Genomic DNA, 20,562 nt, shown 5'->3' with positions numbered 1-20,562 from the left:
TAAGAAAGGGATTCGATCTCTAACTACATTGGCCCTAAGTGTTAAATTACAGTATGTGTACATTAAGGCTTCAAGAATAACTGATACCTACTTTGTATTTACACAGTTCCTCCAAGGAAGGCTATAATGCATTTCTAGACAGTCCCTAGCAGTTGCTTTTGGAGCACTCCTGCTATTATTTTATAGAGCAGCTTGTTAAGCAAGCCTTTGCAATACGAGCAGCACTGTACATGCACTGAAATCACCACCCAGTGCTAAAAGGAAACAACATGAACAGCAGCCACAAGTGAGAAAACAACACTGATCGTGAGCTACTTATTAACACTGAACCAAACCGCAGCAACTCAAGGACAGCAAACCACTATACGTATAATTAGGCTATTTGCAACAGAACTTCTTGAAAATAATTTTAAAATTTCTACAGTTTCATACTCATTTGCTTATGAGAAGGTTTCACTACTATGAACGTCCATGGCACCAGATGATCTCCAGATATAAATCTAAAGCTGAGGTGCTAGCCTATAACTAGGAACACAGGGGACACTGATATTTCAGAAGTCAAGATCTCTCTTCACCTATTTCAAAGTTAAATTAACGTGTACCTAACACTCATCAAGCTTGGTCCCAGCAGAAGCCTGCAGTTAAACACCCTTTTTTCACTAAGTTTTACAGCAAGGGCTACTTAGAAGACTGTGCTTTTTGCATATTCTGCACAAAATCCCTTGTGGCAACATCTATGCTTCTGCAAATCACCACCTTGACCAACAATTATACCTGCTTTGAAAGCTGAAGGTCCCTCCTTCACGTCTAAAAAAGAAAACCCTTAGATCTTCTAGGGGACACCACAAACCCTCCCTGTATTTTTGTGGCTCTTGTCTTTCAGTGCTAGGAGTATGCAAGAGTATAAACGTTATTTCTACCTCCACAACTTCACACCAACTACCAAGGAGCTGACAAGGGGATCTTCTGGCACCTGCTCCATTTTGGTGCCCCGGCAAGTATTGCTCTAAAGGCAGCGTTGCACACACAAGTGAAAAAACAAGGGTGTGGAGGCAACAAAAGCTTTTGGAAACAGTGTGCCCTAGCAGCCCAAAGGGCCACCCATACCCTGGGGCACACCAGGCACTGCTCCAGGTCAAGGGAAGGGATTGTCCTGCTCTGCTCTGGTGTGGCTTCACCTTGAGCACCGTGTGGTTTTGGGCACCACAGTATGAAAAGGACATAAAACTATTGGAGAGTATCTAAAGGAGGGCTATGAAGATGGTGAAGGGTCTAGAGGGCAAGACGTATGAGGAGTGCCTGAGACCCCTTGGTGTGCTCAGCCCCGAGCAGAGCAGGCTGAGGGGAGGCCTCATGGTGGCCTGCAGCTCCCTCACGAGGGGAGCGGAGGGGCAGGTGCTGAGCTCTGCTCTCTGGGGACAGCGACAGGACCCGAGGGGACGGCATGGAGCTGGGACAGGGGAGGGTCAGGCTGGGGGTTAGGGAAAGGTTCTGCACCCAGAGGGTGGTCGGGCACTGGGACAGGGATGTGGTCACGGCACCAAATCTGCCAGAGTCCAAGAAGCATTTGGACACCGCTCTCAGACATATGGTTTGATTTTGGGGTGGTTGTGTGCGGAGCCAGGAGCTGGACTCAATGTTCCTTGTGGGTCCCGTCCAACTCAGGATATTCTATGGTTCCATAATCAAGTACGTGACAAGTGAACCTAAATTCCTCTGATACATGATCCAAGTCTGTGAACACAAGATCATCTTTAGGAGTCATGTTCGGCCTGTGGGAGCTCCAATTTAAAAGTGGGCAACGGCTTCGATTTTTTTTTTTTCCCCTCTGACTCAAGCAGAAACACAGGTCATAGAAGAGCTGCAGTTTGAGAAATACAACCGACTATGTGTAAAACCTGGGAATATGTAAACTCGCAGGATTACAGAACCCTCCCTGACTAGCAAGACTCTGGCACAGGGTCTGAAAGAGCAGGATGCTTCTGAGCTTGATCCAGTTTCTCAGCAAGAGCAGCAAGAACAAGCAGTCTCACAGATGGATCCGCGTGGGAGGGAGAAAGGATAAAAGTCTGCCTTGGGAGCCTGTTCCAGCTGCTACCAAAGCCTTGGAGGAATTGGTACAAATTGGGCAGAGTTACCTATAAAAATCTACTCTGTCTTGGCCATTTCTGAAGCCCTTTTCTTCCCTCGCTCCGTGTTTCTCCTTAGTACTTCTGCTTTTGAAAGAGTTCAAATCAGATAGTTCAAAGTAGTGCTTAGCAGCAAGCAAATGAATGCTGTGAGGTTAAGGACAACATCCGTCTCATTTCTTGACTCCTTTGTAGAGCCCTCTGCAATAATTCAACAGTACAAAATTCAATAGCTACAACAATTCAAAAGCGCAAAATCAGAACTCTTTGGAAATACTTGGCTGAAAAGTGATAAAACCGGGATATTCTTTCTAATCAAAGTCTTCTGGAGAACACTCTCAGCGCCACGAAGTTTGTTTGACCAGCAGACAACCACATTTCACCAGCTGAAGCTTTCCACCACAAGCCCCAGAACTGCTAAAGCTTCCTGTCAACGCATCTGAACTCAACACTTAGCAATATGAAGATCCCCCTAATTCACGCAACTTTTAGTACCAGCAACACTTTGAAGTTTACCACTGTATCACTGTACTGAAGTCACACTAAAATATTTCAGCAGTGCTCCCATCTCTCTGTTCTGCTGACACCATCTTCACTGTGCACGTTGCACTGAAGAAATTCCCCAAATCCCATCTCTACACGCTGCTAGCAGAGCAGAGAGCAAGGCGGAAAACTGGATCATGACAGAAGTTTGTGGACCCCGCCACCATTTTTCTGCAGACTTGCTTAAAGCATCAAATCCAAACCAAGTCCAAACTGTTTCTTCGCCTGCTTATCCATGCACTTGCACACACAAACACCCTTTCTTTTTCAAAGTAACATGGTATAGCCAAAAAAAGGTTACCAGCACCTTTAAGTGATTAGTTTTCAGAGTCACCTGAAAACCTTCAGCTTTCCAACTGCGTTTTCACCCTGCTTTCTGAAGTGCTGAAAACAAACAATGCACAATTCTTTGCGTAGGGTTGTTTTTCAAATCCTCATATATAGGTAGGGGAAGGCAAGGAGAAAAACATTTACCTTTTCTATTCATGTACTTCAGCTGTTACTGCCCACATCTGAACTTCTTGTTCCTTCTGACAAGGACTCAGAATTACTGGTCACTAGCTGTGCCTAACCCATCTGGTCTACCAACATAAAATAGCTGAGTACATGTGTCATCAATCACTGCTAATTACTTCATTAACTTGGAAAAAGAATATCAACTTTTTTTTTTTTAAAGAACAAACATTGTTTAAGGTTAGCCTATTTTTTTTTATTTTTTAATTGAGTGCTATCTGATTACCAAGAGAAAGCTATTTGCAATCTGAACACTACAGCAACTCTGTCACAGGACTTGTGCAATTCTTTTGTCTGATAAAACATTTCAATGCGTTTCTTTAGAAGTGCCTACACTGCAGGGCTAGTTTTAACCTGCGCTGAGTTTAACCAGTAGCTGAGTTATGCCCGTTCTCAGGCTCCCCGTGCTCGCGCCGCACGATGCCAACCACACAGACGTTCCCACCTGCTGGCACCATGCTTTTAAGTTTTGACCTTTGTCATGCTCTTGGAAAGGAACATGCCTCAAGGTCTCCGCAAACAAGTTGCGTCATTTTCAAGTGGACATATTTCAGCCTTCCGCTGTTCGCCGCGGAACAGCGGCATGAAAAATATTGCAACCATTTGTGTATTTTAAGCTACGGCGCAGATATCCAGGTATTTCTGGCAAGGAAGAAACCTCATGCCACCATGCTAACAACACAGACTAAAATAGGTCCAGACTCACGCACTGTGATGCAAACTTAGCAAACTGAGCCTGGCTCGCCCCTGCAGATCTCATCCCCTACTTGCCCACCACCACCCCAACCCCACAAGCTCCCTGTACAGCTGTCCAGCCTCAGCCAGCCCCACTCTCTGGGAAGGACCACTTCACTCTGCTCTCCATTGAGCCTCTTCATGCCCTGGTTACATGGTTTAAACACTCTCCAAGCTTATCATCAATATATTGTCAATCCCAATACAGCATCGCCCACCCCCAAATTTTACATATGAGCATAAAAGGACACTGTATTGAACAAAACTACAGCTTTGCCTTTAAATTGCCCTTTTTTTTTTTTCCTTAGGAAAACCTTTTCATATGCTGATGATAAGAGGAGAAAAGTGATACTGACATACACCTGCAAGAGCATGACAGAGCTGGCAGTCAAACGCTGAAATTCAGATAACTGACAGTACTAAAACGCAAGTCAACAGCTATTTTTGCCATGAAAGAACCTTAAACTGTGAGGGTTTTGTTGTTGTACATATGTATATTTTTAAATATGCAACATATTAGTTAGCAGTCTTTTCCTTTTGAAAAAATCCAGAGATACCTTTGCTAAAATATGCTGCTTTTAGCCTGACGTGTGTTACGCCGGGACTGAACACCACGCAGCGCTGCTGGCTCCCCAGTGGTCTTGCTGCCTCTCGGGTCGTGCCCAAAGCACACTGGATTACCTCTAGGAACTCAGGGTAGCCCCGTGCATGCTGTTCAATCCCTGGCTTACCTGCCAAAGCTGCTGAGACATCGAGCATCCAGCCGTACAAGCCTGCTGGTCACTCAACGGGCAGCGATGGCCATGGGAAGATAAAGCAAACGTATGCCCTCATGCACCCAAGTCCCAAGGTCATCCACTTGCTCCTCTTTCACATTACAAGCCATGCTCTCAAACCAAAACCATGGCCAGAAGGGAAGGTTAACCCCCACTAACGTTACTTTGAGTGTTGGAATTGCACAGGGTTAAGATTGTCACGACCAACATAAAAAACTTGAATCCCCGGTCAAAAATTTCAAGCTCGCAATTGGCAAGCAAGAAACAGCATGGCATGAGCAAGGAAAGAACTGACATGAGCCATGCTTCAGGTGATTGGGGTTTGTTTTTCCAAATTATTAGTTTTACAATGCCATTGAAGCAAAAAGAGGACAAGATGCTTTGAAGAAGTCTTTGCAGGTTACCTTTAGAGCAGCAGAGGCCATCCAACTTTCGGGAGTTTTCCTCACTGTTATCTCTAACACTGGGATTGTTATTTAACTCAGGCTGGAGGAAGAACTGTTTATTTTATGATTTAGACCACATTTTATATAGCCCTTTTTATCTGCCTGCACAACTTCAACACAGCAAGACAAATTAGAATTGTTTCTTGAAATGAGAAAACTGGATTGCAGAGCAACAAGAACTGGGACATACTTCAAGGCCTGATACAGTATCTGCCATGGTTTGGGTGTTGTTGTTTTTTTTAAAGGTAGATTTTAAAACACTGGCAGCTGCCACTTGAAAAAAAAGACTTCAGCTCTGTAACCTCAAGGAAAGCTTAAATCCCTAGCTTAGATACGCAAGGCTTCACATTCTGTTAAGTTTCTGTGATCTGTCCTATTTTACCTCAGGTGCTGTAGATTAAAATTTATACTGCTGTTTATGGCTTTACACGCCAAATGGCAAACACAATTTTCATCCCTGTAAGACAGGGCAGGAATCAAGCAAAGCAATTTAAAGCCAGTTTTGTCCCTCTTCGCTCTCAGTTATTAAAACACCGTGGCCCAAACTCCAGGGTCACCATGTTAGCAACCACTGCTAGTGCTTCAGCCCCCTTCTGTAGGAAGCCTGTGAAAATGCACAGGTAGTTATGGCATGATACAGGAGACAAACAACTCCTTTGGATTTCAGTATTCTCTGAAAATTTTTGTTCCGGTGCCAGTTTTTAAATTCTAGCAACCTGAGACAGCGCAAGGCGAGCACGCCTCTTTGTTACCTCGAGTCGCTCTGCATGCGAAGCATGCGCCAAGGCTGGTGCTGGGGGAAGGAGGCGGTCAGAATTTCCTTCTGAAATGGAACAGGGAGATAAGATAAGATCAAGCCAACGGGAGCAGAGGCTGCTGACATATCTGCATGCAGACAAGCCACTAAGTATGCAAATAGGCAGCCACTTCTACCAAGAGTGCAAGAAACCAATAATGTGTGAAAACGACTTCGAGTCTGCTAAAATATACGGCATTGAAGCGAGCTGCACCACGGCTCGCTTTGACCAAGACGGGTTTGCTTCTCTTTCAAGGAAACACGGAACCAAGTTTTCTGCTCAAAAAAACGTCTCAGCTCTGAGTATCACGACATTTATGAATCACTTTGAACGTTTACCTTTTCCTACTCTAATTTGGAAGCACTATAGAAAAGGCTCAGCGTCGAGCTGTGAAGCACCCTGACAAAGCCGCATCAATTACCAGCTACAAACGCTTCCACAAGCCGGGAAAGAGCTTCTTGCCCAGAAGCCAAAACAGCAAATTTCACACAAGATTTCAGAGAGAGGGGAAAATAAAGGCTGTATTGACTGTGCATCCCTGAAGACTGACCTTACAGAGCTAGAACTGAAGGCGACGTGACTCGCTAGCAGATAACCTCCGAAGTGAAGAGCTGCTTCAGGAAGGCAATACTGGGACATCCATCTGCTGTCCTTGAAGTTGTGAGGGGAAGAGACATACACACCCTTGCAGATATATAGATAGATGTTTACATGTAGACACTGGAGACAAAAAGCTTTTTTTTTTCTGCTATATTTTATCTGCCTGCTACCTCCGAACCAAGCTCAAAAGCTGGCTTTGGCTGCAGCCCGAGACACACATCTTGCCCTTTTTGGATCAAATCTGTACTGGGGAGCCAAGCAGCTCTTCCCGACTGCAGCAGGGGGACTGAACTCCGCTTCAGTAGGTTATTTCGCTCAGCAAGCCCATTTCCTAACGGGGAAGAAAGCGGGACACCTGCCCTTGGCCTCTCTTCCAAGAGGAAGCCAGCTATCGAGCAAGCATGGGCAACACAAGCTTCAGCGACTGGCAGTCCCAAACAGCAAGCACAGACAACAGCTAGGTCTAAAGATGTAAAAAAAAGAAAAATTAGACTCAGTGGAAACACTGAGTCTCCCACACACGGCCCAACGCATCACAGACAGGTAAGCCTTTAACAAGAGACGAGCAATCGCAATGTGCCAGACCACGAAACACACTCTCCATCGCAGCCACCCCAAAAGTCATCACTGGAGGCAAATTTCCTCCTGCCAGGAAAGCACTCGGTTGCCCCTCGCATCCAGCAGTCCTCCTGCAGCTGCAGCAAGACAGTGCCTTTTCCTACGTTTGCTTGAATTTCACACCCACACGTCTTGGTTGGCTGCAACACATGCCCAGAACCCGGTTATCTGCTCTCGGAGGCTGCGATAATTCAGGTTCTCGGTGCCAGTGGTAAGAACAAGCCTCAGAGCTACACACTGAGGCCCTGGCGTTTAAATACACGATAACGCTGTAAATCAAAGGAAACAAATTCCTTAAGGAAAACTTCTTTTGCATGCCAGATCAGCTCCCCGTAGTAACTGCTGTGCTTTGACAAGAGATAAATATTTACAGTCTAGAACAGAGAGCACCTTGTGTCGCAACAGGAGCGACGCACGCCCATCGGTACCCTGTGTGCTTAAGGAGTTATTCTGATTTTATTTTTTAATATTCGGAGTACCTAGAAGCACACGTTACATTTTATTTTTTATTTTTTTTTAAACCAGGGCAAAAACGGCAGAGGGGAAGACGTGCTCTTTCGGCTGGGGATACCCCTCTGGGAATATTCTCAAAAGAGGGATGGGAAAGCTCAGTCCCGAGCTTGTTAGGGTTTCTCTCAGTTTCCAGCTTGCTAAGGCAGGAATGCGGGGAATGTCATTCACGCTGGCGCTTGGGAAGATGAAGGAATTACAGGTGAGCCACTGGATATCCTTCTTGCAGGAGGGATGGGAAAGCCCATGCAAAGAAGATGCTCTCATTTCTAGTGTTACATGGCGGCGTCTCGAGTTGCCTGGTTCTCCTGCCTTTTTAAATTAGGTAAATACCGAATTAAACATGAATGCAATGCTTCCTATTTTATCTGTTCAGCCCTAACTCTGGTTTCAAACAGGACCCCCAGGACACAGCCTGGTTTAGCTGTTACACTACAGGATTTCATGTCTGCGGTGTAGCATCCCTCACCCATCGTGGGCATTTGGGGCCCAACCTTTGAGGTGCAGCCGGCTGGCAGCTGGGAGGCTTACAGGAGAGTTTGATGTCTATCTTAGAGTCTCAGTTTCCTTCCTTCTCCCCTTACAGTGGATCTACCACCTTGCACAGCACTGCCCTCGCTCCTGCTGCAGTCAGCACTACTCAGTGATAGCCATCTCCTCAGTCAAGCACCAATTCCTCGTTTGCTCCCCTGCTTTCAGCATCCCCATACATCAGTTTATTTATAGACAAGCATTTTATTTTTATTTTTTTTTTACAGCAAAGACCAGAAGGAGCACGCTCACACTGCCAAACGCATCTCAGCTGTGATTTCTAACACCACCACTACCCAACAGAAGGACACTTCATCCGGACAGCCTCGGAAAATTGGTTCTAGCTGAGGGCTGCCACCCACAACCACTGCCAGGCATCACCGCAGCTCCCAGCCCACCACCACCCCCAGGGCACCAGCCCGATAGTGCCCCAAAGCCATTCACACCAGCCACATCCCGCTATGAGTTGGAGGCAGGGAAAAAAATCCTCCCAACCAAAGCATTACCGTAAGCTTCAAACAGAAAAGGAGCCCGAGAGAGATGGGATGAAGTTCATAACAGAAGAGACTTGGAAAAATAATTTATTTTACGAGATCCGTTTACATCAAGATGAGGAAAAACTGAGACGCAGCCCATGGAAGCCAGGGCTTGTTCCAAGCCAGTGGAAGAACCCACCAAAGGTCTGGTTCTTCCCATGCTGCGGTGCCAGCGAGCAGCAGCAGCACTAAATTTGCAGAGCTTCAGCTCCCTCGTGACACTCATCGCTGCTTACAGAGGAGGTGAAGCTTACAGAAAGCCAGGGTGTTGTTTGTTGGCTGGCAGAACAAAACAGCAGCAGCCCACCAGGCCTTCTGTGTTGCATGAGGAGCAAGAATGGGCTGTGCTTACAACCCAGCGAAGACATTTCTTCGGTTGAAATTGCCATTTCTTCCCAAATTTCACCCATTTCTTCCAAAAAGCCATGCTTCTCGGCAGGGCGTTCATCCTGCCCTCCTGCAGCAGTCCAACCTCTGCTTCAGAGTCCTGCTCCCTCGCTCACACTGCCACGTGGACAAGTCCTCTGCAGACTCAGCCGGAGCACGAGGCACAGCAGCTCTTTGTGACCTCCATGCCAGCTGGAAAAGCAACTCTTCTTTTGTTTGGAGGATCTAGTTCCACCTGTGCACTGCTCGAAAACACAACGCAGCCTGCAAGAAAGGGCAGCTCTGCCTCCAAGTTCTCCTAGGACCTCCCCAGTCCATTGGTCTGCACAGCTGGTCTGCTCCTTCAGAGTAAGTCTTGATGTGTAATGTGAAGGCTGATGTCCCCATCCACCAGGCTCTCAACACTAAAATCCACGGGCTGTTCCACTTTCAGAGCCCTCAGCATCTTCAAAGGGTTAATTCTGTAACTCTTCCTCACTCAAGGTAACGTTATTTGAGCAGAAGAGCAAGCCATACAGGTTTACCTTTCGGATGAACCCGCAGCAAGAAGGCAGCCCAGTTTTTTGACCACCCTAAGAACCACCTTTACTCAGGATTGCACCAAAATCAGGAACAAATGCCAACAGAAGCTAGAAAACTGTGGTACCCAAGGGAGTAAAAAAACGCAACTTTCCCAGTGCTGTGCAAAACCCTCCCCTTGCGAATTCTTGCTGGGAGCAGCACGCAACAGAAGTCATTCATTGTTTCAGGCTTACGTTTTGGAACCTTTTCTAGCAGCAAGGCGAACAAAACGGGAAGTTTTGTCAACACAACACCAGAACTAACTTGAGCATTTTTCTACAGAGCAAATGTAATGTGATTCTGCAAGCTATTTTAGTGCAATGCAACACAGTGGAAGTACGTTAAGCGACTATAAATAACCCCGTGCAAGCTGCAGGCTGCGCCTTCTATTGAAGTAAAACGAAAACTCAAAACGGGAAGAAGGCTTGGAAATAAAACCGGGGGAAAGGGGAAGGGAGCAACGCGCTCATCTATCTTGAATCTTGAACAGCAGATTTGAAGAACTGCTTGTTCAGCACGAAGCGCTGCGAGGTATCAGCACGGAGGCAGCCGCGATGCTGCACCTCCCCGCCGGCGCCCGGAGGCAGGGGGACGGAGGACAAAGCAGAGCCGTGGAGCAGCCCGCAGCAGCTCTCACATTTAACTTAATGCAAATCCCACCAGGAAGCTAATGCTATCTCGTGGCGCTTGACAAATGAAATTTGATTTTACACAAAACCAGCCGCAGTACAGTGATGTGCGCAGAATTTCGCGGTAATTAAGTCTCGGTGACAGGCGTCTCATTAAAGCACCGCTTCTTCAGGAAAATAAATTAATAAAGTAAATTATTTCCTCCATGTGAAACACCGAGGTTCCTCGCTCCTCGTGCAGGAGGAATGGAATTACGTCTAATCGGATGTCAGTGTTTACCAGGATGAAGGAGTGAAGCGCTTAAAGGGATCAATTAACGCAACGCGCAGCCAGGCTGCGCGTGCCCAAACGGAGATTTTCAGCTCCCGTGTGTTCACTTACCCTGCGTGCCCACGTGGAACAGCACCTGTACGATGCACTTCTTTATCCAGCAGCCCACCGGCTTGTTCAGATGCCTGCAGGAGGCCAAACTCAGAAGCAAAGAGGAGCCACCAAAGCCACGCACAACAGCCAGGTACCCACGGCAGGGCTTCCACGCGCCAGCCCAGCAGTGCCACCGGCCACACGGAGCTGAAATACTCGCCCAATGCTCTCCAGACATCACCTCAGGGACAATATCTTGCTGCAGCAACGCTCTGGTACATCCTACGACCCCTAAGACCCAACTGTCAGACTGCAACCTTTTGCTTTTTAAATAGTTTTTGTGTTTGGAGCAAAGGTTCGAGCCCTTGAGGCGGGCAGAGGGCTCCATGCCCTTGACCGCAGATCCCCCGACACTCACAGAGGTCAGCCTGAAGCAGCTTCTAACCAAACTTCCGAGATAGCATTCAATAGGAAGACACGAAGGAAATGAATGAAGTTAAGATGTGCCCAGTAACAAACGCCAGGCAGAAAGCTTGAATTTTTAGAGGCAGGCCAAGCTGTGCTTCCTCGCAAAGGGAGCACCACCAAAGCTTTTCCAGGAGCTTTTCACAATCATTTTTGCAACCTCTGTGTGCTTTCCTGCTTCTCTGCCCTCACTTTACCCACATTTGCCCCTTTGACTTCCAAATTCTGTAAGGCAGCTCCTCCAGGACAGCCAGAAGAGCCCTGCCTATTTCCTTCTTCCCCTCCTCTCAGCCCAGGTCTTTCCTGGGAAGGAGAACTGCCCAAAATCTGCTTGCTACTCCAGCAGTGCTGGCAACGCCAAGCATCACTTCGTGAATCCCCTGTTATATATGGCCTTATCAAATGGCCATCCTAGGCCTCCAACGCCACGGTAGGAGACAATCTACACCAAGCATGCTAAGATGCATTTTCTCCCCCACATCTAGGTTTTCCTTCAATTTTTAGGAGGCCATTTATCCCTTTGACTAGGTAACAACACTGCCAGATTTCTAATTACTGAAGCAGACAGCTTTACTGTTTCTGCTATTTCTCAGCTTACACAATTCGAGGCAAAACCACATATTTTCAGTTTTGTTTTGTTTTCCTTTTTTTTTTTTCCTCCTAGACCTCTGAGATCAGCAAGCAAGCTGAGGAGAACCAGGTCCCTTTCATTTCTACGTAGCATCGGTACGCTTGGGCCTTGGGAACCTGGCAGAAAAGGTAATTGGAAAGCAGAGGTCATCTGTAAGGGAGGTGGACCCAGCACCGAACACTCTTGAATTAAGTGACCAGAGCCATCCTGACAGCTTCTCCATCCAACAGCACGCATCTTCACAAAAGCATACGCTGAAAGTATTCCAGCAGGAGTCTAATTAAACACAAGCCCCATGACTGGTCCTGCAGACTGGAAAAATAACGTTACAGAAAGGCGATGGGATAAAGAGAAACAGGCCAACAGTGAACTGGAAGAGCAACGGAGTGGAAGATGGCACCACAGAGGACAGTGGGAAGAGCCGAGAATACTTGGGAAATATTTCATCAATGCTGTTATCACTGTTAAAATATTCTTTGTGGTTTGTGACAAGCTCCACAGCTTGGAGCAGGTTAGCAGCAAACAAACTGTGCTGGTAACACGACTGCGTGCTCAAGCAGAGATGCACGACAAGTAAAAATGAAATCCCAAGGGTTTGGAGTTCTACACTGCAAGGGGAGTGCGATACAGTAAGATGCACACACACACACACACACACACACACAATATTTCCAGTAAATATAACCACAGGTAGTGCCAGGGAGTGCAACCCAAGCAATCCTTTAACCAGAAGAGGCCAGAACACCAAAGCAGCATTTTAACCCCAAGAGGACGCTGGCAGAGCCGGGCAGCAAGCAGGAAGGTTTTCCAACCCTGAAGGGCAAGCATTGCTCTCAGCACACTCCCAACCCACTTCACCCAGGCAGCCACGCACCACACTTGAGAAAAGACGAGGGCAGCTGGCTCGCTGTGACCTTCCAGGTGGGCACGGCGCACACCAAACGCTCCAGGAATGCGATCCGGAGGCGCTGAAAGCCGAAGGCAGCGGTCTCTCCGTGGGGCAAGAAGGTAAGCAGCCACCTTGCCAGCCTGCACTCCTCAAAGTAAGGTTGTGCAGCACGTTTTAAGAGACACTCAACATACTAAGCCCCTTTTGCTAAGTTGTTTGATCACTGTGGATGTGAGCTCTTGCCCTTCTCAACTCTGGATGAGGAATGAAACGTCCCCTTGAGCCTCTGACCCTGCCGTACACCGCACGTGTGGTGGGAAGTTGTTCTCTCCAGGCTTTGTTTTACATGTTTTTGGGGTGTGTCCATGTAATAGGGAGCTTGTAGCTGCCTCAGACTAGAAACCCACAAACGACCCTAGAGGGAAAGTTTCCGACAGCACACCAAGCTTCTACACCACGGATGCACCTTCAGATGGCTTTCAAGAGCCCGGAGAGCTCAAAGCCATTCAGAAAGAGATTGGGAGGGCGATAAGAAAGGGCTCCCACTCCTTTCTAACTTTTATTTTTAGGAAGCCCTACTCCTCATCCTTGCAGTTCACCGTGGGATTTAGAACTGAAGGCCGGGATCAATTCCACCTGTCTGGCAACCCATGAACAAGCAGCTCCCGTGCTTCTGCCCCTGCCCACGGTGGAAAGGAAAGAGGAAGATTTACCAGGTAGCTTTCTCCTCAGCTCATCAATCCGCACGTGTCTGTGAACACATCGCTCCACGATAAAGAAAATAAATCTCCCTAAGGGCCCTGCTGTTTTTCCCTTTTTCTGCACTAATGGAAGCCACCCGTGCAACACAAACACTGCCAAGCAGAAAGCTGCACCCTGACCAATGCAGAGGGCCGCCCGTGCAAGAAACCACTTTTTTCCCTGATTTATTCTCCTGGTTTATTCCTTCTGCTCATCAGTCAGCATTAAGCAGCGAGCAACAAACGGTACTTCCATGGAAAATGTCGTGTCCGTCGCGCATCAGGAGCTCCTCCAGAGCTTCCTGCTCGTGGTGCTGACCGCAGGCTCCGCCAGCCTCACCGTGCTGCGCCAGCACGGCCTTCCACAGGAGCAGTTCCTCCCCGCAGGATAAGAGCTTCCACTCCATCCGTACGCTTTTCTTTCACGCTTCCATCCCATTAAGCAAATGCCAAATTCCTCTGGTATTCTGAGGTAATTTGCAAAATGCGTTTCGTGCTGTGCTGGCCCTGTCCTCTCTCTACAGCCAGGTCCTGAAGCAAAACACTAAAGACTCTCTAGGGCAGCAAAGTAAAATTTGAAAGATTTCAAGATATTTTTTTTTTAGAGCTTTTTTTTTTTCCCAAGTTCAGCCAACCAATGGCACAGCTTAATATTCACAGCCAAAATCTGAGATGCACATGCTGAAACATGCCACTCCAACACGACACAAGCCATATAATCCTGGAAAGCCGCGTCGTACACATTTGGGTTCCTACAGAAAATCTGCAGTCACTGAAACTTACTCTTTCTAACTGGGTGGCATTTTACATTTCCAAATGTAATTGAGTGAGCACGTTGCCATGGTTACGGTAGGATTCTGCAATAACTTTGTTGCCTTGTAATTGCTGTATATTTGTATACAAGCAGCTGAGCTTTCCTAATTCAATGCCCTCTTAACTCTTTCGGAGAGGCAGCTTTGGGGCTGACAGCTCCGCAAGCACCAGAGGGGATGGGAACTGGGCGCAGCGACAGACCACGCAGAGGGGAAAAATAAAAAAAGGAAAGAAAAGAAACCTTGCCAAGAAGCAGATTATTATATAAACTTCAGAGCTCCTTAGCTTTTAAAAAATGTTGTTGTTAAGAAAGTCTAATTCAGATAATTAACTCCAGGTAGCTTTTGGCAGCGGCTGAAAGCACTCTGACAGCGGCGCGAGTCCCACTCAGCGACGGTCCCTGCCTCCAGTAAATCACAACGCCTTGGCAAAGGGGTCGCTCGCTCCGTGGTGAGATCCACCGGGGCACGAGGGCCACAGCAACGCTCGCTCCATCCCCTAAGCCTCGAATTAGCGTGGGGAAGACAACAGAGCACAGCTGCTGGCCACGAGCACGATGCACCCCTGGCGAGAGCCAGCACTGAGCACTGCGTGCCCATGGCCTGAGCTGCCCGCAGGCACCCAGCACAGCACCAGGTCTCGGGAGAGATTCCCGAGGGGAATTTTTCCCCTCTGTTTGGGAGCACGAGGTGATCCCACACAGCACGATCCACCCTGGCAAGGGGAGAGCCTGGTCTGGGGAAGCCTTGACAAGCGAGCAGGAGGGGGGGAAAAAAGCTTCCCCTATCACGAAAGGCAGGCACCAAACAATTACGCAAGTGCTTCGGATAAAAGGCAGGTTTACTTCCCTTTAAACGGCGCCCGGTCCCCAGCCACCGCGTCCGATAATTGTTATGTAAATCGGGCTGCTCGCTTCGGATGCCGCGCTGCTGCGCTCGCCCTGCCACAAACACCCCGCGGATCGCCTTCGGGGAAGCTGGGGGACCGCACAGCATCTTCCCTGATAAATTCCTGCAGCAAAACCCACACGCGAGCGCTCGGCAACACCTCCCTGCTGCCGCTCCACATGCATTAGGAGCTATTTTTTCCCCCTTCTCTATTTTTATTTTTCCTTTTTCTTTTTTATTAAGTTACGGCCCAAAAAAAACTGTTGCACAAACCTGCGGCGTGCCGGGCCGAGAGGCTCCCAGCGCTCCCCCCCCCCCCCCACCCCGGATGCCAAAACCACGGCGTTTTGGGGGGAAAAGCCTGCTTTTAAGGACAGGTCCTAGCTCCGGCTGGGCTGCGATCTGTCATCCTCCCTCGCAGCCCAACCTCAGCGCAGGACCTCCGAGCGGCGCGGCGCCTACCAACACGCCCCGCTTTCTGCTTTTCACACCCAAAAAAAAAGCGCTTTTTGGGGCATTTGGGAAGTGATGGGGGGGGGGGGCTCCGGAGGCCTCTCCTCGCACAGCCAGCGGGGCGCCGCTCCCTGTGGGGGGCAACCGGGGCTCCCTGCGCTAACTCCGGGCAGCGCAGCGAAGGGCCCCGAGCCGCAGGCATCGCCCCGCTGCCTGCGGTCCCCGAGCAGCGGCGGTGGCGGCCGCCGCCTCCCCCAAAACCCCCCCCAAGCCCCCCGGGGAGGGCTCGGAGGGCTCCGTCCCGTGGCTCCCCGCTGCCCCCCGGCCCGCCCCGCCCGGTGCCGGCCGCTCACCGCTGCCCGCTGCCCGCATGGCCCCGCTCGGCCCCGCTGCGCTACGCTCCCCGCCGAGCCCCGCGCGGCTCCGAGGCGGCGGCGGCGGCGGCGCGGGGCGGGGCGGAGCCGCGGCCGCCCCGTAGTGGGGGGGGGTAGGGGGAGGGGGCGTGGCCAGGCGCGCCGTATTCTAAGGGGCGTGGCCAGCCGTGGCCACGCCCCCTCCCGCCTCATTCACAAAAAACGCCAGCGGTGGGAAGCGCGCGGGCGGAGCCCAACGCCCATTGGGCGGCCCGGCAGCGCCCCGCCCCTCTGGGGAAGCCGGCCAATCAGCGCGCCGAGCCGCTCAAATCCGCCCGCCGCCGCCGCCAGCGCGACGCTGATTGGCTGAGGGAGCTGCCCGTCATCATCTCAGCTCACCCGCCCCGCCCTCCGGCGCCCCGCGCGGCCGCAGCCCGCAGCCGGGCCGCCGACCCCTCCCGGAGCCCGGCGGCGGCCGCGGGGAGGCCTCGGGCGGCGGCGGTGCCCGCGGGGCCGCGTGCTGACTGACCTGCGCGGCGGCGGGGAGCCGGGCGGGGCGCGGGCACGGCGCGGGCACGGCCCCGGCGCGGACACGGCGGCGCGCGCGCCCCCGACGGCCTCAGCCCGTGACGGGATCCGCCATCTTGGAATTTTGCGCGGCGGCGTCACGTGGTGCGACCATTTTCCCCGCGGCCAATCAGCGCGCGAGGGCTATTTATAGCCGCGGCCCCCCCCCCGCCCCCCCTCCCAGCACTTCCCGCCGGCGGGGGGGAAGGCAGCCAATCAGGCCACGCCTCGCTGCCCAGGCCACGCCCACCGCCCGTTGCCAAGGCGACGCCGCGGCGCGCGGCCCGGCCGCTGCCCGCTGCCTGAGGCGGCCGCCGGCCATGGCGGCCATTTGCCGCCCCCTGCCCCGCCATGGCTCCTAGCAGCAGGCGGGCGTCCCCTGCTCCTCCTGCCCCGAGTGACACAGCCACAACTAAATTACCCTCACATATCGCCCCCTCAGACCGCCCTGATTCCCAGGATAACGCATAGTATATATATTCTGAGCATACCATATAGTATATACACCGTACACCACACTACATATACATACAGCATCCTGATTCCCATGGAAATTCATTTACTTGTGATACCATGGAAAACGCAAGCCAAAATAGATATACAATGTCTTATTAGCCTATGGATTTTTATTTTTTGAGGATTTTCTGCATCCAAAATCCCGCTGCTGGAGTTTCTTTAAATCCCTCTACTGACCTACAAAAATGGTGGCTAGATACACCACTTTTAATAGTAAATAGACAAATCACGCTATGAAAAAGAGAGATTACAGTTCAAAATATAAATATTTGCCTGAATTATCAAGGGTAAAAAAAAATAAAAAATATATATATAAAAAAAAAAGAGGATTGTTCAACATGCTTGCCACTACTCTGCTTTCCTAGCAAGTATCCAACATTTAATTGATTTTTCTGTTTTCTAAGGAATTAATGCTACTGAATTGTCAAACCTCCTCCCATGGCCATTTCATGCCGGGCCAAGCCCCCCACTGACACAGCCACCATTTCACAAGAGTTTTGCTCTCCTGCCTTTGCCATGCTCTGGCTGGCGCATCCTTCCTGAGGAGCTGATCACCAGCTCAGGCTTCACTGAAGGCATCGCCAGTGACCAAGGAGAGCCTAGATCTCCAATTGTGTGACTTCAAATCTTATTAATCCAAATCTTATTAATCTTTCTTTTTTTTTTTTTTTTTTTTTTTTTGATAGCTTTTTTTTGAAGGTGAGGCACCATGCTGGTCCTAGAAGGAGAGATGGTTCTCGTTGGCGCCGTTCTGGGGTGAAGGCCATCTGCACAGCCTTCAAAACTCTCCCCTCATGTCCAAGTTCATCTTCCAGAGGATGCTAGTGCTTCACATAGGTGGAGCCCTTGGCTTACACAGAGTTAAAGGAGTTCATGGTCCAGGCACGGACTCAGTGGTCTGCTCTCATGCCTCGGAGTGCAGCTGCTCTTAGCCCACCAGCAAATAGATGGGGACTTCCCACATCGCTTTCAAGGAGTTTCACAGAATTGTTAACATCCTTGACTAAGACAGTATGAAATATATCTTTCCTCCTCGTATGCAGCCATCCCAGCACACTTCTGGTAGTTTTGATTAATTGGCTCTTGCTAAATTGCTCTTAAACTTCCAGATTTTCCTTAAAGAATAATGGACTCCTGTAGTTCAGCCATCTGGATTTAGGTAAAATCTGGGACCTGTAGGGAATTGCTAACAACTTTGTCCCTCCCTCAAAATTTACGTATATGTATTTCTTAGCATAAAAACACAGTTTTTTCATTTAGATGTTTAATGACTGCATATCCATTCAAAAGGGCCACCCATCTAAAAATCCTGTCATATTGATTTGACCCCTACAGTTGCTTTTTTTCCTGCTCTGTGAACAACATGCTCGTTTCTTGGCAGAGGTCAGAATTAGTCTGACAGTTCCATCAGCAAAAGCATCCCATTAACTTCAGCTTTCCAGTCTTACTTTATTTTTAGAAGATTAATATATTAGCAGCAATTTACAGCAAGCATTACATTTTGATTATTCTAAGCTTGAGCCTACGGGCAGCACAGCCTGCCTTCTTGTTTTGGAATATTCTCCCTTTAATATGCGTCTAAGAACACCACTGGCATGAAGAGCATCACTTCTGCATAAAGCTGAAGCCCGTTTTCATTCATTTTTAGGTTATATTGGCTTGTGGGCTTGTTTGCTTGTTGTTCTTTGGTTGGTGAGGTTTTAGGGTTCCTTGTGTGGTTGTTCTGCTATCTTTATTTCAGGGCCAGTTTGCTCACGCGTATGTACGCACGTGTGTATAAATAAGCCTCTAAATTATTTTAAAGTGTCAAGACACATATGGGTTTATTAATGCAGATTGTGCAGCTGGCAAGGCAACATTTGCAACTGCCACAAAGTCCTCCATGGACCTGATGACCGGCGGTCACACAGGTGGCTGTCTGCCCTCCCTTGCAGCTCCCCATTCCTGGTGCTTTGCTCACCAACACGAGGTGCAACCAACACTTTATCTAAGAGACCCTCACAGGTTCCAAACACTCTGGGGCCCGGAGGAGCCCCCCAGGCACCTCCTTTCCCCAGAGGCTGTGTGCCGAGTGCTGGACGCCGCACTGCAGACCCATTGTGCCACCCAGCTGTATACGTTGCCTCCAGTGCTCTCTGCAGTGCTGAAGTAGTTTAAAAAGGTGAAGGAAGGAAAGAAAATTGTACCCTAAAAGTTGCCATGGAGTGTAAGTTTTATCTCCAAGATGTGATTGATGCCGTACTAGTGGTCGTGGGTGTGAATACGTGTAGCTATTAATACCCAGTCTAGGCTAACCTGTGCATAATGACAGAAAATTAAACCTTGTCATTGTTCGGATAAATTAGAATTCAAACATGAGCAAGAAAAAGTATTCTTCCTATATGTTAAACCTGACTGTATGCAGTGTGGTCTGCCTTCGCTGTAACTGCAGCTGAAAAGTTTACTCAAAAGCCATTTGAATTAAAATATAGAAATTACAAAAAAAAAAAAAAAAAAAAAAAAGGCAGAGCTAATTCATAAAGACTTAAATAAAATGCAATTACAGAGCTTCCCGCCTACCTCTACCTTGTCTCTAGCCAAACTCTACTTCTTGTTTGTCAAAAATGGTTCCATTTTTTGATGTTCTTAAGCAGGTAACAGCCATCACAACACTCCTGCTGATTTCCCTCCCCAGCCACAGGGTTCTGATTAAAAGTAAATAGCGTCCCTCAGCTTTCTGTCCCCATGCTCCCTCTTCTACCACCTCCTCAGACACAAAAAGAGCATCGAGTAAGGGACAAAATCAGCAAGAACTTCCTCTAGATCTTTGACACTGCAGAGCAACACCCACCCCAAGCGGCAGTGTTTCAGCAGCCAAGCTTAGGCACAAGTGTGTGGATTGCTTCCTTTTCTTTCTCCTGATCAGTTAGTTGCCATCATTGTTCTCCCCTGATATTTTTCTCCCGCCAGCCACCCTTCTTTACCTTATCTCCCACTCCCATCTGTTCTGCATCCTTCCTACATCACACTTATTTACTCCTTTCTGCCATCAGGAAAGAAGACAAAAAGCCAGATTTAAAACACATCTGTAATGAACCAGAGAACATTAAATTCACATTGCCCCACTCCTGCATTTCCCTCCTGACATACCTTTTTTAGCTTTGTCCTGGTGAATTTTGCTTCATCTTGGTACTTTGCTTCGTCTAGGACTTTTATTTATTTATTTTGTTTTATTTCTGTGTTCTGTGCAGAGCGGTCCAGTCTGGCTTAATGTGAGCTGAAGCAAAGAACAAGGTGGTTCCCCTCCACTTAAGGGAGGTGCCTGCTGAGGCTGAAGAAGCCTGTATTTGGCTGAAGAAGCTATTTTTCCAGCTTGTCTGCAGACCCAACACTTCATCAAGTCTTCATCACTCAAAGACTAAAAAGCTTAAATTCTGCAGCACTACAACCAGTCTCTAAGAAAATAAAGGTATTGCTGTTGTCTTGGACAAACTCAAGTCCCTGTCCCCCACTTCAAGAAAAAAAATAAAGTTCAAAATAAAGGTCACTCCTCTTTGTATTTACACTTAAAAAATATATATTTATCACACGTAC

General features: G+C 48.8%; 1 protein-coding gene across 4 annotated transcripts in view; it reads right to left on the bottom strand.

Annotated features, from left to right (window-relative positions):
- Window positions 1-16,589, bottom strand: part of HDAC4 (histone deacetylase 4) — a 233,279-nt gene extending 216,690 nt beyond the window's left edge. Inside the window, exon 1 of one of the 4 annotated variants that reach the window (XM_027461718.3) lies at window positions 16,436-16,589. The gene's annotated coding sequence lies outside the window, so the exon portion shown is untranslated. Of the gene's footprint in view, window positions 1-3,146; window positions 3,232-15,906; window positions 16,039-16,435 lie in introns of those variants that run through there. The other 3 variants (XM_027461717.3, XM_072041163.1, XM_021275821.4) reach the window with 3 other exon arrangements.
- Between the last annotated feature and the right edge of the window lie 3,973 nt (window positions 16,590-20,562).

The sequence above is a fragment of the Anas platyrhynchos genome, chromosome 7, assembly GCF_047663525.1.
Source record: "Anas platyrhynchos isolate ZD024472 breed Pekin duck chromosome 7, IASCAAS_PekinDuck_T2T, whole genome shotgun sequence".
NCBI lineage: Eukaryota > Metazoa > Chordata > Aves > Anseriformes > Anatidae > Anas > Anas platyrhynchos.
Note: the sequence above shows the minus strand (reverse complement) of the source record. Positions and strands in the feature narration are given on the sequence as shown.